We start from the raw sequence: 445 nt of genomic DNA, 5'->3' as shown, positions 1-445 counted from the left end.
CTCCAAACGGGAAAGGAGAAAGCCTCAGTCTGTAGAGATGAACCAGATGAGGACTTTTGCTCCAAACGGGAAAGGAGAAAACCTCAGTCCCTAGAGATGAACCAGATGAGGACTTTTGCTCCAAATGGGAAAGGAGAAAACCTCAGTTCCTAGAGATGCTCCCAGAGATAGTCCTAACGATGAAGATGATGAAGACCCTTTGCTCCCAGGGAAGGAGAAGGGCCTCTGTTTTTGTTTCTGAACAGCTCAACCTTAAAATTGTACCCCAAAAAACTTCAAGAGTGGACCCTCGAAAGCAGTTGCGGGAAAAGCTGCAAGTCGGGGGAAAGGACTCACACGCAGGCAGAGAGAGACTCCTCTTCCTAAATGGACTGAACGATATTTGGAAGTGGGCGGCTGTCTCGTTGTGATAATGTTTTCATAGCATGAGCAAGAAGAGACTTCT

Source organism: Corvus brachyrhynchos, unplaced genomic scaffold (genome assembly GCF_000691975.1).
Source record: "Corvus brachyrhynchos isolate BGI_N302 unplaced genomic scaffold, ASM69197v1 scaffold23, whole genome shotgun sequence".
Taxonomy (NCBI): Eukaryota; Metazoa; Chordata; class Aves; order Passeriformes; family Corvidae; genus Corvus; species Corvus brachyrhynchos.
This window is presented reverse-complemented; position numbering follows the sequence as displayed.